We start from the raw sequence: 17020 nt of genomic DNA on the forward strand, positions 1-17020 counted from the left end.
TGTGAGTGACAGAGCCTACACTAACCCAGTCTTACACTACAGTGCTAAAGCACGTGCAACAGAAGTGCTGGTCCATGCACATGAAATTCACACCAACAGCATATGCAGTAGAAGCTTGTCTTAAACAATCAGATAAGACCTGTTCCGCTGAAGATCATTTAAAATAACACCTGGATAGGCCACAGGGAACCGTGACAGCGTTGGCCAACGTTAACACTTGAATAAATCTTAATGGATACATACCGTATTTCTTCGATTAAACGCCGCCCTCAAATAAACCCCGCCCTCGAATAAACGCTGCACCAAAAATGAAAGTTGTGTAATAAACGCTGCCCTCCATTAAACGGCGCACCAAAGAAGTTCGAAAACTGTTATTTAATTGGTTAAATTAAAACACAGTATTTATTGCACAAGTAAATCACGTGTATAATTCCCTCGAAGCACTGGTAGACTCAAGTGGCTTTCTTGCTACAGGTTTGAAGCTTCTTCTCCAAATCCACCGTGAAAACTAACCACAGTATAACGAGAAAATAAAGACCACATTGGCCTAATATGAACATACAATGACATGCGCAGCATGTAACTAATGTTCACCAAAGCAGAGCCCCTCTACGGAGAGCCTGTCCACTCCCTATTAAGCCCCATTGAATTTGGTTGCAGTTCCACTGGGGGTGATCGCAAGCGAGTGCAAAATGAATGGGAGTCTATGGAGCTAAATGGCTACATTTGTCTCTTTCGCCTGATTGTCGTTGAGAAATCTCAGATTTGATTTTAGTTTTTGTATGTTCAACATGGATTATAGGTCGAAAGTTGAATGAACGAGTACTTATGTCCTTTCGATTTCTTTCAGGGTGAGTGGTTGTTGCCCATAACACGCTAGCATTATGCTAATGAATGCTGATTGGTTAGTGAAGGACTGACTACGACCAGAGATCCCGCTTGATGGCATCCAAAGCGGAACCAAAATGTGAACACTTCGGCATGGTCTTTAAAACATTGGCAAACCAAAACTCTTTCTAGCACGTGTATTGACAGGGAGAGCCTAACCTGTCAGCTGTGTTGTCGATGCCTCGAGAAAAAAGGAAGAGACTCAGAGCTCGCCGTAAAGCAGTATCTCTGGCCTACAATGTGTATGACGTCATTGACATTTTAAAAGGCTTTTTAGAACAAAAAGGCGACTTTAAAAAAATCTAACACCCAGCAGTGTGTATTTTTTTTGCCACTCCCGGAAGTTTCCCGAGAGTGGCAGTTCTCCCCATATTAGACATTCTCTGGTTTAATGTTACTCATCAGTGGTTCATTAAGGAGAGCGGAAATTTTTATTAGCATCAAGTAAGATTGAATCTCAAGCAATAGAGAATAACATTTTGACTGACATTTCAGTACTCACAGACTTGTATACATATGATAAAAGTTAACGTGAAATGCCAAACTGTAAACTGTAGCTGGTACTTGGTCAGAGCTAGCTTGCTAGATAACCAAAGTCACTGTTGTAGTTTGTAAAACGTCATGGCAAAGTGCGCAGACTTTGGTTTACGTACTCGAAATATCGATCAAAATACAACTTCTATACAAATTACAAAACTGTTTAATAGACATACACATTGACATGTGTAAAAACGTTGTATTATATTACTAGAAGTCTCTGCTAATCTGTCGATACGACTAGGGAGTCCCAGCCGGGCTAGATAGCTAGTTACCACAGAATGAAGTTACGTTTTGTTACGAGACTGAATTTAAAAGTACAAAAAAAAACACCCAGGAGCACCCTGCGCCAGGCCTCATTCTTTTTGTCAATGTCTCTGCACAAATACAGAGACGTATCGTATAGGACTGGATATGCAGCCACACAGGCGATTAGTTTCTCCTCCATCTTGAAACTGAAAGCTAGAAATGTTTACCATGGTTGCTACGTTACGAGAAACACAACCACTCAGATTAGCCATCGCTAGTGAAAATCGCTCCTCATTTGCATAAAGTTGAGAATATCTCGAATCGCTTGGATCGCGTCACGTCGCTACCCACAATGCACCACACAAGCGATTCACATGGCTCAGTCATGTGAATCAGTCAAAAACTGTCCTAATGCCAAAAACAGTCCTATCTGACGTCACAATGCCGTTCTGATGAAAGGACGCGTCCGTCGCTATACCGACCTTAAATCCCTGAGATAGCTACGCGTGCTAGTGGGAAACTGTCCTGGTTGCTATACTGGTGGCTAGGTAGGAAGTTTTGTATTTGCTAGCTAGCACTAGCTATCGAACGAGTGAAAACTTAATATTTTAGAGTAGGCTAAATTGGTTTAAATAGGCCTAAATACAAAACTTCCTACCTAGCAACCAGGACACTTTCCTGCTAGCACGCGTAGCTATCTCAGGAATTTAAGGTTGGAATGGCGACGGAACAGCAGGTTGGCATGGCCATCGGAACAGCATTGTGACGTCAGATAGGACTGTTTTTGGCATGACAGCTCCATTGAAAATGAATGGAAAGTATGTCGTCGCTCGCATCGCTGCAGTGTACACACACCGTAAAGGTGAATGGGGATCACTCATACTGGTAAATTGCTGCCAGGTCTGCGTTCTGCCATTTTTTTTCTTGCATTCCAAGTCTGCAATTCTCTTTTCTATCAGCAGATGCCGCAAAGGCTCCCTTATACAAGTCTAATGTTTTTCAGACAAAGTTTAATATATAGTGTATATGTATTGTTTATATACATAAATGTGCAAAATTATAAAAATAATTTAATTATACAAAGTGCATTTGTTACACATACATTTGTGTGTCGACAATGGTGTAAGCGCAATTCTTATGTCCCATTATTTTAGAGCGCCAACAATAATTTACATTGGTAGATTGCAAATAAGATGTTTTGTAATTAGGCTTTTGCTCATCGCTGGTGGAGCTTGTGACTGTTGTGTTTAGCTAGCGGGTTCTCAAACAGAGCAATCACATCAAATGTAGTTTTCATCTAACCAAACCAAGAACCAAACCAAGTCAGCGGCAGATGTTCAGGGAACAAAACTTCTGAGCTCTGCCAGACATGTAAGCGACTTGGAAAGCGTCTGTAGAAAATGCTCCAACTATGATCTCTCTAAGAGTCTGAGAGTGGTCAAGAGTTGGGAGCTGTGAATTTCATTCTCTGAGACTGTTGTAACGTCATTATTGACTGTCACTATCTATGTTTACATTTGCCCTATAAAAGATGGTCCTCCGGCCTTCAGAGCTGAGAGAGACATGATTGAGACCTAAGCCTGGTGTTGTGTTGTCATTTATTGTCAGAGGTCTGGTTTCCTCTCCCAATCTGCAGATTGATAAATACTTATTATTAAAATCCAGAACTCAACTGAACTTAGTCACTCCATTTATGAAGAGACGGACAAAACACTTTCTTCATCAATACCCTACTTACCAGACACAGCCTGAAAGGTGCATTCACGGTTTATCAGCTTAAACAAAGAACCTGAGCACAATGCAATGGCCAAGACTAACCTATTTCTTCTATTTAGTCCAGGGGTCCCCAAACCTTTTTCTGGGAGGGACAGATCATTTTCCTTTCTTTAATGTGGGTCTGTCTGTAACAGAAAATTACATCGGCCGGAGTAACTACCAGTATTATTGTGGGGATTTTAAATGTATTTATTATGCTAGATTAGTTTATTATTTTGTTATGCACCATACATCTGTACATATCAAGGGGTATATAGCCTATTAAAAGAGCATTATTACTATCGTAATGACCTTTTTTCATATTCATTGAAATAAGAACATTTACTTACGTATGCTTATTAATGAGTGTGACTTGTTTTTATTTTTATAATGTCTCTGGCATTGTTCAGAGGGCTGGTCCAAATGCGTGGGCAGTAGGGCTGTCCCCGACTAAGATTTTCTTTGTTCGACCAAGAGTCGACTAAACACTTCTGAAAATCGACTAATCGAAATTTGAAACGTTTTTCTTTTCTATAAATGTCATGTTTTTCATCAAACCCTTTTGTGTGGCGTTTTACCTCACTTTTTTTAAGAGATAATATGAAAGAAATACATACGTAAGAAGGGAGATTGACAACTAGACAAACATAAATGTACAAACATTTTCCCGATCTGACTCAATGTAGCTGCTGGATATTCCAGATTCAGCCGCTATAAAATAAGCTATTACTAATAATGAGTCTCATGTCACCAGTCCTGTTGTTACCGAATGCCGATATAATACAAAATGCCTGATAGGTTATTATGTATTATCTCTTACAATGTACTACAAATTAAAAATATTGTTTGTTTAACATGCAAATCATCAGAGCGCGCTTATCACTGCCTGAAAAAGTGCAGCATGCAAATTTACGTAGAAGCCGAGTGGGGAATGGTGCAACAGAGAAAGATTTTGTTGCCTTGGCCAGAGAAGATAATGTCATTCGATTTGGATGTGATTCTTATAATAGGCATATTAATTTTTCAACCCAGCGCGTTAGCATGAGAGAAGTAGGCCAATTTACGGTTTTCAGGTGATATGGCTACATCATATTCGACGTTGAACTATGAAAAATAAACCGTTGTTTGCAGAGTTTGCATTCAAAGTTTTTCGAGTCACCTGGTACTTTGTAAATGTAAATGTACTTTAATGAAATGCTGCCATACCACAGATTTCTTTGCCATTTTGACTAATAACACCGACAAAGTAGGCTATGTCAGAGTTGTAGTTCGGCGGCCAATTGTGCTTGTGCCGTGTGCAAAAAAAAACAAAACAAAGCGCAGATTAACAAAAAGGAAAACAACACATTTTCTTTTAAATTATATATATTTTAGAGTTGCTTTATTTGTCTTAAATAATATAATCTACAATTTATGTAGAACATTTCTTTAATTCAGCAATGGTGATACAAGCGGGAATCAGATCTCACACTGCTATACGGCAACTCGACTAAAAAAATCTTAGTCGACCAAGAGCATATCGACCAGAAAATCGACTAGTCGACTGAATGGGGACAGCCCCAGTGGGCAGGCTGTTTTTGGTCCACGGGCCGTAGTTTGGGGACCCCTGTGTAGTGAGGTCAGCAAGACCACACAGAGCCAACATTTTGCCACACCTGAAGAGTGATTCAATCACATCAGACAAACCTAATCAGCCCTCGTGACACCCTCAGTATGCTGATTACCCACCAAACGCCGATGCAAAGGAACCATAGAATAAATGTAAATGTAAAATGGGGGGGGGACCTCCCAAATCTACCTAATCAGCCCTCCTGCTAGCTTGCAAGCTTCAAAGGGCCTGCTTGAGACCACATCTCCAGCAACCATTTGCTATCCGTTATGGCAGCAGTTGAACAAAGAACATACCTTAATCAGAACTTTTGAGGAAAGTTCTTCAGACTTCACCTTTACCACAAGAGTTCAAGGTGGAGAATTATGAGAGGGATATTTGTGTCATGTTTGTTACTTTGTTTTGTTTTAATGTTGTGTTCACTGAAATCTTGATTCTAGTAACAACTCCTTCTTCCTGAAAGACAACCACGTCATTCTTGGTATCTACACAAAGCTATCATAATAAAACAAGCATTCAACTATATTTTGTAACTGTACCAAGATGTCCAGAACAATATTTGAACAATCGTATGAACCAGCCAGAGATCAGATCACACTTTTGGTAGGTGTGAAGGAAGGAGTTGAGAACCCAGCAAAGCCCCAATCAACGTCTGACCCAGACAGGCCCTCCCTCGAACTCTGAACTGTATAAAGCCCTAAGGTGACCATCAATCTCAGACTCCAGCGAAAACCAACCATGGCATTGTAAGGCTGGGTGTCAAACCTGCCCCCACCTCTCATATGCTAAAGTCTGGAGTTTCTGGACGGTCTCAACTTGATGGCCCTCACACCCCATTCAAGATTTGGTCTGATTGGTTGGTCTTGTGTATAAAAGGAATTGTAATGCATTGATCTGTGGATTCTTCATCTCCTGAGACTTTCTCCTCAGTTCTCCCTTGTCCTACTGTCCTACTCCTTGCTCACCTCTTGCTTTCTCTCTGATTTACAATGATCATGGTAGAGTAGGTAAGATTTAAAGCTTTCATATTGTAACATGTTTGCCTTGTAATTGATTTCATTCATTTGCAATGTCATTAAATGCGTATTTAATTTAACCGTACTTTAACCATTCTTGCTCTGATTTAACCCATATAGTCAAATACCTGGAATTCTATTGTTATTTGGTTCATGCTAATACACTGTTCAATTTCCCATCTTCCTTTAAACCATAGGGGAATTCGTTTTGGTTGTTTGGCCAATATTTAACCCCCTACAGCATGAACGCCATCAGGATTGGCGTTCCAAAGGACGTCGCCAAGCTTCTCCTGAGATTCAACTTCATAGTGAACACGTCACTATTAAAGAATATATTGTGCTTAGTAAAGTTATGCATTGTGCTTATTAAAGTTCTGTCTTATGATCTGAGAAGTGTGCTCAGGCTTAAACATGGTGTCTCACACAGGGTGTGGGAAGCAGGCTCTTCTTTGTGTCTCTATCTCTTCATTTTCAGAAACAACATTGAAACCGGGTGGAGACGGCACCCGAGCAGGTGGGACGCGTAGGCAAGAACAACTCCCTGATGCACGAGAGAACAAGCTCAACCCTCTTTTCATCTTTCTGTTTTAATTGCACTGTATAAATATATGCTGGGGAGGGACAGATAGCCAGTTGGACTTTGTGAACCAGCCCAAACTCTGTTGCGGGTAGGGAAACGTAGACAACCCCAGAGCTCTGTACTTGTTGATTTCCAACTGCTGCATTAAAGCTGATATTATGGGACCTCTGCGACTCCAGACCACTTTTTCTAGAACACAGATTTGTGTCATTGAATACCATCATTACATATTGGAATAGACACAAAGAATTTGAATCCTTCACTATCTGGACGTTTCAGCAGAAGAACCAAAAACGCAATTCTAAATGCGACTTCACTGAGATCCCGCAGACTCAGTCACATGACCCAGCGCAGCCGCGCTGTGACTTCAGATTCTTCAAATGGACCTTTGGCGCAAACCGCCCTCAACATCATTGATCAACCCCTGATCAAACGTAACTATGGCTAAAGCTCTTTCCTCCTCGACATGGCATTTGCGTGAGCTCTGTTTATGATTTGTAAGGATGTAATCATTGACTGTACAATTTCTGTCTTTCTTTAAGTTAGACCATTTCATTCTGTTCATTGAAACCAATCTCTCATATCAAACCCATAATCTAACTTGTTCATAAGATCTGTTTACCTTACTTGAATAAATTCATTGTAAAGATATTTTGACGTGCATGTTCACTGATGTTACGATTGGCTCTACACTTAGAACGAATTCATTCCTAAAGATGAGACTGATTATTACATATTAAACATAGGATTCCATAATGTCCTAAACCAATATTAGGGTGGTGCCCTGAGACTTTATGATACATTAAGTATTTCTATCTTTAAACGAGCAAACCCCGCTACACGGGCTTTGGTCTGTCGTCTCCCCAACGTGACATCATGCAATGCATTGTGGGGGAAAGAAGAATCATTGCAAAAAGTAGATACTTTTTCGTATTATATTCCGTTTTGTGACACCCAACAACATCAAATACAATGGATAACAGTTTAAATGTTTATTACCAACAAGCAAATAGCGCAAATTCGTTGGAAAAATAAACCTGCCATATGGCCTTTAAGCCCCATTATTATGGGGCCCCCCGAATTATGTTGCAGTTACACCAGAGTTCCACTGGGAGTGATCGCGGTCCAGTGCAAAATGAATGGGAGTCTATGGAGCTAAACGGATACATTTGTCTCTTTCGCCTGATTGTCGTTGAGAAATCTCAGATTTGATTGTAGTTTTTGCATGTTCAACATGGATTATAGGTCGAAAGTTGAATGAACGAGTACTTATGTCCTTTCGATTTCTTACAGGGTGAGTCGTTGTTGCCCATAACAAGCTAGCATTCTACTAATGAAAGGTGTTTGGTTAGTGAAGGACTGACTACGACCAGAGATCCCGCTTGATGGTATCCGAAGCAGAACCAGAATTTCAGAGCATTAGCAACATTAGCAAGCCAAAACTCTTTCTAGCATGTGTATTGACCAGACCATAGATATATCTATGGACCAGACCCCCACCCCTCGGCTTGAGGCAACAGCCCCGGTGGATGTAGGTGGTATTGCATTTCACCCGACTCGTCCGGTCGTTTTTATTGTATTAACTCCAGTCAACATATCTAAAACTATCTCCCCCAATACTTTTTGTTCGATTCTCGAACCTGGCTCATACTACTAGCTTTTTCTTAGAATAATTTTTCCAGATTTTTGCTGTTTGAAACCAATCCAAAATGGGTAAACTACCACCCCATTTATTTGCTTACATCAAGAAAAGTTGCCTGGAAACGTGCTCGCGGATACGAACAGGGGACGAGCACAAAAGGGAACATCAGCAAATCGCTGATTTACCTGAGCTGAATGATAAGGAGAAAGGACTTGATAATCTAGTTGCCTGCCTTTATTGTAGCAAGTTTTACAAATGGTTGCACACATATGTACGTGACCGTTGTTTGTAGAGTTTATTTTCGTTATTTTAAAGCAGATTTAACCATTTTGTAATGAACGCTGTGCTCATGGCATGACAAATGTAATTATAGCCTAATAATTAGTTCTAATATCGTGGCATGTTACGGCATCATTATAGATTGTTGACATGTTATCTAAGACGAAGATGAATAAATGATGTCTGATAACCACAATATTGTTATGGTCGTTATATTTTAGTAATAGTAAGCAACACTCATCATCATTATAATAGTAACATAGGTATAGGCTTAATTTAGCTTGCTTTGCCGAGCTAGAACAACGACGGAGCCAGATATTCAAGTTTACAGTTTCTTTAATCCGACACAATACTTAAGCAGTCAAACTAAAAACACGAAGCAAAAAGAACAACGTATAGGCCCTGCACGTATAACACTACAGTACTAATAGTATTGATTTTCGTAAAGTTCACATGAATCAGCTGCTTCTTGATCGGACTTGTAGGCCTACCACATTCTGACAGTTTTCTGCAATGCCTTTGCTCCAGCTCACAAGCTCGCGACTGGTTGTCGCAAAGTATGACGTGTGCAGCTAGTTGCAAGCGTGCACGAGTTTCGGAGCTAGGAACAAGCTTCTGCGCAAGACCGGACGAGTCGGTCTGGAAAGATGGCGCGGTCCATTTCGCGCTCTCGCTTGCCTCACTGCGCCACTGAGCACTTTTCATAGAAATGAATGGGGACGCCATCTTGGAAGAAAAATCTAGCTGTGTCTATTAATATATAAGTCTATGGTATTGACAGGGAAAGCCTAACCTGTCAGCTGTGTTGTCGATGCCTCGAGAGAAAAAAGGAAGTGACCAGAGCTTACCGCAAAGCAGTATCTCTGGTCGTACGATGTGTATGACGTCATTGACATTTTAAAAGGCTTTATAAGACAAAAAAGCGACGTAAAAAAAAATCTAACACCCAATAGTGTGTCTTTTTTGCCTCCCCTTTCGAATTCAAAAAATTATATCCTGAGAAAAGTGGATTTTGAGGGGTATAGCTCCATAGACCTCCATTCATTCTGCACTGGACCTTTAGCGCCCTCATATGGAACTAGGGTGGAACTCCAGTTCAGAACCCAGAAGTTTCCCGAGAGTGGCAGTCCTCCCTAGCCTGGCTCTGCCCTCCTACGTACTTCCGCTCATTTTTAATTTTGCTTCTGTACTAGGTCTGGGATTTCAGTTTTTTAGTCGGTTTTCAGAAAAAAAAAATTTGTAGGTCCAATCAGCGAACAGAGGGAGTGGCTGAGAACGATGACGTTGATGTCGTGCACTAGTTTGAGTTGTAGTTCAGTAATGGCGGCGGAAAAAGATGCGAGCAAAGCTATTCTGCGGTTGTGGCAACGCTGCCGAATATCCATAAGTTAAAGCCAGAGCAAGAACAATCCTTGCTGAGTTTTGTTGGTGGCCATGATGTTGAGGCCCCCCTTCCCACGGGGTTCGGGAAAAGTTAGATTTTCCAGCTACGGCAGCTAGCTCCGTTACAGTGTTGAAGGAGTTGGCTAAGGCGAACGCTAGCGATTGGTTATGGCAGATCAGAGTGGCCAGATCCAATAGTTTTAAACTTGAACAGAGTACCCGCCTTCAAGGAAGTTAACGTTGTCAGTGGAGCGATCCCAGACCCTCTGTACAAATGAAATGTACGGGTCTGGTTATGACTAGGCTAAGTCCTCCCCATATTAGACATTCTCTGGCCACAGGCAAGGGCCAGGGTGTTAACATGTAGCTAGCTATGTTTCAAGGCTGTGATATAAACACCCTGTATTTTTGAAAGCCCTTCGACTGGTTAACTCCAGCGATTCCCATACAGCGGTAGTCTAGTAGTTAGCTAGCTTAGCTGTACAACTTACCGGTTTGAAAAGTCTGAAACTAGGAGCAAAATGGAGCACAGCCAGCTTCTCCAGGTGAGGAAAATGGTACATTATGCCTGCTAGGATATTTTTGGTTTGCTATTTCTTTGGCTCTCGACGAAGGCGGTCGCATTTTTCTCTCCTCCCCTCCCTGACCTTCCCTGCTTGGCTGTGTCTTGTGTCTTGTCTCAAGATACTCTCTCATCATCACTCTCCGAAACTAGAAGCATGGAATTAATTAGCTGGTCTCTCAATGCTATTGACACCATCTACTCGAAGAGAAGCTCGGGTTCGGGGGAACCCAACTGTCCGGACGGAACGTTCGCAGCTGGCTACACGATGGACGCGTGGGAGGATTGGCGTGTCGTGTGTCTAGCGGCGCTTTCCGTGGAGGACGTTGAAGACATCTTCATATTCGGAACCATGATTACAGGCTTTCTGCTGTTTGGAATAGGCGCTGGCTTTGTATATTGGAAAATTAAGGAAACGGCTGCAGCCATCAAAAGCCCCGTTAGGCTGCCCGATATGATTGATGCGGTGGGCAGAGTTGTTGGAGCTCAGACTGTGAACTTACAACGCAACATTGATTACAACAGGGATAAGTTTGCGGCTCTGCAAAGGAAGATGGAGGACATGGATAAGAGCGTCTGCTAAATGACTAAATGTAAATGGAGACCTTCCTGAAGGGTGGACGTGAAAATTGAGTTGCGGCTACTCGTCAAAACAACTATCCCAATCTTATCCACTTTCGGCCCCGTAACCAGCACAGGCCCTGGCCAAGGCCGTCGCTGGAAAACAACTCCCCTGATATCCTACTACAGATATCACCACCCCCCCACCCCCATCCAACGCCTTCGCCTGCTTGTTTCCCCAGGGTGGCTGGCGGGTCTGTGTCCAGCGCCTACCATGGCTGCAGGTCCAGATGCTGCTTGTCTACCCCCCCCCCACTCCCCGTTGCAAGTCACGTGTTTTTGTAAATGTTGTTGTGCTTATGTGCTGAGGTTTTTGTCTGTTCCCACACTGTACTCCTCTAGGAGCATTGTCTGGGTGTTGCCTTTTTCTCTCATCCTCTCTCCTCATGTTATGCTGTAACTTTCTAGTTGGCGCCGAAAATGGCTGCCTAGGTAGGCTCTCCTGCCAAAGTAAATTCCTTGTCTGTGCAAACTTTCATGGCGAATAAAAACCCATTCTGATTCTGATTCTGAGGTGGTACGAGTTGCGATTCCAGCAAAGATACTGCCAGTGGCAACGTTGTTAGAATAATCTTGTTTCAAAGGGGGTTCTGTATTAATGAAATGCAATATGAGTAAATGTTCAAAAATATCACTAGAAGGAAAAAAGTTCAAGTCATAATATAGGTTAGGACCAGTGGTGTAGTGGTAAAAAAAGAGGTGGGTAAACTATCAATTCTGTAATCAAGTGGACCACGACGCGGTCACCGGTAAGGTGGGCCACGGCCTACCGGTGTATGTGTATCCTGATGACATTGCTATAGACTATCATTTGAAGATACCAAGGGTTGTTCCCTCATAGGTCACACAATCACTATTCAATTCATACATTAATCTAAGTTCTTGTTAAAAAGACTCAAGAAGGAATAATATGGTTTAAATCTATAAAGTTTACTGAATGACAAAACAGAGAGAACTAAATGTTTTTAAAGCCATATGGCAGGTTTATTTTTCCAATGAATTTGCGCTATTTGCTTGTTGGTAATAAACATTTAAACTGTTATCCACTGTATTTGATTTTGTTGGTAAAGAATGTATAATACATTACAACACATATTCTAGAACTGTAATCACCAGCTGCATATCAGGCACGACACTAACTATGATCCCAGTTATTAATATGTGTGGCATTTTAATCACTGAATGCATCACGGGCACTGTGCACGAGTGAATATAACAACAGGATTTATGAAGGAGGCATGTCTTAAAGAATATATTGTGCTTATTAAAGTTATGCATTGTGCTTATTAAAGTTATGAACTTAGAAGTGTGCCCAGGCTTAAACATTGGGTCTCACACTGAGTGTGGGAAGCAGGCTGTTCTTTGTGTCTCCATCTTTTCATTTTCAGAAACAACCTTGAATCTGGGTGGAGATGGCACCCGAGCAGGTGGGACGCGGAGGCAAGAACAACTCCCTGATGCACGAGAGAACAAGCTCAACCCTCTTTTCATCTTTCTGTTTTAATTGCACTGTATATTATATGCTGGGGAGGGAAAGATAGCCAGTTGGACTTCGTGAACCAGCCCAAACTCTGTTGCGGGTAGGGAAACGTAGACAGCCCCAGAGCTCTGTACTTGTTGATTTCCAACTGCTGCATTAAAGCTGATATTATCGGACCTCTGCGACTCCAGACCACTCTTTCTAGAACACAGATTTGTGTCATAGAATACCATCATTACATATTGGAATAGACACAAAGATTTTGAATCCTTCATTGGGTGTCACAAAACGGAATATAATACGAAAAAGTAGATACTTTTTGCAATGATTCTTCTTTCCCCCACAATGCATGACGTCACGTTGGGGAGACGACCGACCAAAGCCCGCTTAGAGACCATTGAAATCGATTAGAAATAAACACTAGGCTAGTACCAGAGAATGTCTAATATGGTCTCTGCTAGTACCATCAAAACATGGGACATCTAATCGGAAATGTGTTTACAACGTCGGGGAAAATATTTAATTAGGGATGATCTTGGGGGGATTTCTAGGTGGCAATGGCAAGTTAGCCCATAGCTAGCCTATAGCTAGCATGATGTATTCTTTCTAGATCTAGGTAAGTTTACCGGTAGTACTAGTCTACTTATCTGATCTACCGCTAACGACATGATTGTCCGGGACAAGTGGATTTTTTTGTAGGGCAGAGAAATGTATCTGCCCCACTGGACAAGTTTAAACTCAAACAAAATAAAATGCCATGTTACTGTACTTGCACTGGCCAGCTTGCAAATACTGAGGATAGCCTACCGAAGTTGAGTTAGCCAATGTCGTTAGCGATGCTAGCTAACGTTAGTATGCTAGCTAACATCTCACTGGGTCTTGCAGCTGTTTGATTGACTGAAATTATTATGAAATGTTATGTTCTACTAGCCATTTGCCTACTTTTGCAAGTCACAGTATTTCCAAGCCCTGATAGTGTAACTGAGAAGACGTAGTAATTCCTCTTTCAAGTAATAAGCCCCCGTTCAAGTGTTGAGCATTAAATTAGCTGCACGGTCTGTAGAGATATTGGGACGAAGCTGCAATACAGTACATAACAGAAAGTGTTTCATTCTGCAGAAATTGTGTAAATGTTTAATGTAACAAATATATATTTTTTATAACACCTCAATTGTTATCATTTGTATAATATTACAGCTCATATTCGTTGGTCAAAGGCACAATCTTTACCCGGACGTGACTTTTGTGCATGGAAAAGTGAAACGTAAATGTAGGGCTAAGTGCCTCAAAAATGTTATGTCAGGCCCTGAATGATCACTGTCACTAGATATAAATAAAACGTTGACTTTCACTCGGTGCTATTCACTGACAGTAAAAAAAAAAAAAAGGATAAATATGGTCCCGAATTAGCGCATTACCAATAGCGTCAGGAAGGGAGAGAAGCGCCAACGAGCGAGAGGTAGCTTCCGCTCGATCCAGCATAAAAGGCACTGGCTTAACCCTTGTGCTGCCTTCGGGTCACATGACCCAAAAGGTTCATAACGAACCATCGTTGTGTTTACACAATTTTACCCAATACAAAAACATATACAAACAATTTTATTTTAACCTTCGCAATGTGGGGGCCTTGAGACAGCCCAACGGTTAAAAGAAAATGATTCACTTTGTTTTTGTATGCTGTAAAGTTGTCGCAATACGACGGTGGGTCACAATGACTGATGGGTCAGAATGACCCGAAGATAACGAGCGACAGGTGTGCAGAAAAGGAGAACCTGGACAGGGTGCATCAGTGTGTAGGAGACAACAGAGACGCTATTGGTGAGTGAGCATTGCGTTTGAGGAGAGGATTTGTCTGTTCGGTTTTGTTTGTTTCAATCAAAGTGAAAGGAAAGAAGCGCGTCTGTTTCTGGTCCGTGCACTTGAGTTTAATTGCTTTATATGTACATCTGCTACTGTTTATTCATTTGTACGTTTATGAAGTCTTTACTTTTAGCGGTGAGCTAATTGTGTATGTTCTCTCCTTTTTTCTTTATGACCCAAATATTTACAACCTACTCACCTACTAAATAAAAGTGAAAAAAGAGTTGAGTTGCTACCGTGTCCTCTGTCATCACCCTTTGTCAAGTTAGAGGCAGTCACTGACGTTACACCCAGATAACTTGACAGTTGAAAACCACGCGGAGCTGCCTAGACGGAAGGACAAGCTGTCGACGCAAGAAGGTGCGTTTCAAGATGGCAGAAGATGTTCTAGGAAAGACTGTTAAGCAGCTGATGAGAAGTAGGACCACTGCAAAGAGCTGCTTCACAAGAAGGGCCAAGTCCCTCATCAAAGGGGCAGACACCATGGTAGAAGCTGAGCTAAGGGAGGAGTTTGCCAAGCTTTCTGACTGTTTGGGGACACTTTTGGATGCAAACGATGACTACAGGAGTGGACTGATGGCTGAGGCAGAGGAGGATGAAGAGAAGGTGCCAAATGACGTTGTGTCCTTGGGCAAGGCACTTCACCCTTTCCTGGATTGGGAAAACCTGCAAAGGCAGGGGGCGCTATCAGGATCGGCTGAGGTAAAGAAGATGCAGCTTCTGGACAGTGTCGACAACACCATCACTAAAGACCTCAGGCTGGCAACTTACAATACCGCAATGGAGATTTTCAGGGTCATGGAGAACAGGTATGGGAATAAGTCAACCATCGCCATAGAGTAAAGGGAAATCAGCCAAGGAGAGTCATGGACCTGATACAGACTGTAGAGAAGGCCGTGGCAGACCTCACAGACCTGGGCAACTCTGGCGCAATAAAGAACCCCCTTGTAATCAAGTCAATAGAGAGCAAGCTACCAGATTTTATCAAGAGAGACTGGCTATTATTCTTCGTCGACCGTAGCAACAATGTCACTTCAAACAACCATTTTGATATGCTAAGTTCCTGAAGAATCAAGAAGAAGTCCTAGAAAGGCTGGAAGAGCTAAAGATTGGGGAGAAGATGGAGAAGCCGGACCGTCCAGAAATGAAGTATGGAAGGAAATATGCCTCTACAAGGACCACAAAGAAGGCTAATCTGGACGAAACATGTGTTGTGATGGAGGGCACAACGATAGGATCTACTTCTGTAGGAGATTCAGAGGACTAACAGTACCTGAGAAAGAACCTGCAGAAAATGCCTTGGATGCCATGAGGAGAATGGATATTGCAGAGACTCATACCTGTGCAGGAACAGGGACTGTAAAAAGGGAAGCAGTGCAGACCACCATTACTTCCTCTGCCCAAAAGGAGAATCCAAAAGGGGAGAAGAGAGAATTGTAACAAGCAGACATAGAAAGAGCAGGCTGACAGAGGAGCAGGAGAGTTTCTTGTCTGAACTTTCCCCTGGGCAAGCTGAAAGGTGCAGAAGAGTGTTCACCATCAAGGCTGTACTAACGGGAAGCACCGGTAAGGACCAGTCCGACCTCTTGAAAGAGACTGGCCTATGTGAACTTCCTGTACTCATGATGCTGATAGAGGTCACAACTAATGCAGGGCAGAGAATTGGGACTCTGGTGGACCTTGCGTCAGATACAAACTACATTACCCATAAAGCCGCCGATAGACTGAGGTTACAAAGTGAGAAGATAACCTTAGTGGTGCATTGTGTAGGCGGGATGACCATGAAGGTGAACACTGTCCACCTTTAGGTGTCCGGACACCTAAAGGAACGGAAAGAGCTCATGAACTTGTCTGCTATGGCCTGGATGAGATCGCCATGGTGCACAAAGAGGTCGAAGCAGAGGAGCTACATAAATTCTTCCCAGAGGTAGAACTAGCAGATCTAAGGAGACCAAAAGAGGTGGAACTTCTCATGAGCCATAGAGAAGGAAGGCTTGCACAAAGGGTGAGAGTTGTCGGAGACCTTGTCTTATGGGAAAGTGTGGTGGAAATTTGGAATACAGTTATGTGTGTGTTTTATATATGAGGAATGTGTTTTAATGGAAGTCTAAAGTTGGTTAAGAAGCTTGATACAATGAATGTTGAAACAACTCCATTTGGTAGAGATGCCATTTGCAGTTTATGACACCTGGGGAGGATGAGACAGCTGGTCTGGAGACAATGTGGATTCAATTGTATTGTTATTGTGATCTGAGGGAGCAGTTTGAGATAGATGAACTGATCAAGCTGCTCTGACCCTTCCTGTTGCATGGGTGGTGTTAATTAAATACTTGTTTGAAGTTGCCCACACAAAGGACAGTTGACCATTTGACTGGTGAACTCCTGTGGCTTTAGTATCTACTGATTTGGGGAGAGATGCCACATCAAAGAACTGTGGGACACTTGGTATGGAGTCAAACTGTCACTGAGCAGTGCTGACCAATCACAGAGTTTGCTACATGGATGGATTGACCATCAGAAGAACCATTTGATCTACAGTTTATATAAGGCAGGGTTTTA

This window comes from Osmerus mordax, chromosome 27 (genome assembly GCF_038355195.1).
Source record: "Osmerus mordax isolate fOsmMor3 chromosome 27, fOsmMor3.pri, whole genome shotgun sequence".
In the NCBI taxonomy this organism is placed as follows: domain Eukaryota; kingdom Metazoa; phylum Chordata; class Actinopteri; order Osmeriformes; family Osmeridae; genus Osmerus; species Osmerus mordax.